Source organism: Salvelinus sp. IW2-2015, unplaced genomic scaffold (genome assembly GCF_002910315.2).
Source record: "Salvelinus sp. IW2-2015 unplaced genomic scaffold, ASM291031v2 Un_scaffold1009, whole genome shotgun sequence".
Classification (NCBI taxonomy): domain Eukaryota; kingdom Metazoa; phylum Chordata; class Actinopteri; order Salmoniformes; family Salmonidae; genus Salvelinus; species Salvelinus sp. IW2-2015.
The window spans coordinates 306,065-307,447 of record NW_019942684.1 but is presented as its reverse complement, the minus strand read 5'-3'; positions in this window follow the sequence as shown (position 1 = coordinate 307,447).

Genomic DNA, 1,383 nt, shown 5'->3' with positions numbered 1-1,383 from the left:
CTCTTCTCCCTGGCTCTTCTCCCTGGCTCTTCTCCCTGGCCCATGGTGCTATAGATTTGGTGCTTTCACTCCCACTACTATACAGTGACTATCGGCTGGATCTGATCTGAGCAATATGAACACTAAGACATTCATATCTATATGTTGGTTAATGCTAGCAATGTTGTTGTTTGTTTAAAATGATATCTTCTTACCTCACACTGGGAATGTTCATTGATGGTGTAGTACCAACACACCACCCCTCACCCCTCACCTCTCACCCCTTCACATGGACTTCCCCAGTTTATCCTGTATTATTCCTAGTGGTGTCAAACATTCTTCTAATATAAACACTCCCCAAGTGACATGGCTTCTGGCGTTGGTTGGGGTTGTGAAAAGGGACCGCCACCCGTGTGGTACTGACCCAGCGGACCAGACAGACCAGGCCCAGATGGAGCCATACTGTGGAGGATAAACCAGTAGGACTTGATGGAACCCCCAGACCAATCGGGAAGACAAGGAGTCACAAAGGAAACACATGGGGACTGCTAAAATCATAGGACTATGCTACTTTTTGGTAGCCACCTCCAGTTTAACTAAGGACGTTAGACCCGTGATCTTTGGTGATGAAACGTTGAACCAGGACGTTTGGACATTAGTGGACAATGAAAACTAAAGCATTTGAACTACATTGAACTCAACATGCTGGTACTTCTTCCAGAGCTGTTTCTATGTTCCTTCCTTACCTTTCCTTTCCTTAAATCCTGAGGCTTGAAGTAACTGTCTACTGGCATTGGAACACGGGGCCGACAGACAATGAGACAGATGGACTGACAGAGACACTCTAGAAGACACTCAATCAAACTGGTACTCATAGCTGTGGACTTAGCTGTTATCAATGTCACTGCTTTACCCTGTACCTTCAAGTGCAAGAGAGAATGAAAAACAAAAAGCATTATTTGATTAGTTATGTTTATTTCATATTCAGTATTAATGTTGGTACACTGTTACATTTTTTTTTTTTTTAAATGATATGCTAATTTATTGCCATGTGTCACTCGTTTTAGATTTTTGTTCACTGCATGCAAACAGAACGTTAGTCTAGTGACAAAGAAATACAGTGAAATAGACCCCTTCACCAAACTGCTTTAATGTAGATTCATCAGGTCAATAAAAACAGCAGCTTCTGAAGAGACTCTGTGTTAGCTGGCTTCTGTTTTCTCCAACAAAACTCTTGTGTCTGTGTTTCCAGATTTTAGATCTAAGGACGTTCTAAGACTCTTCTATGAACGTTCTAAGACTCTTCTAAGGACGTTATAAGACTCTTCTAAGGACGTTCTAAGACTCTTCTAAGGACGTTCTAAGACTCTTCTAAGGACGTTCTAAGACTCTTCTAAGGACGTT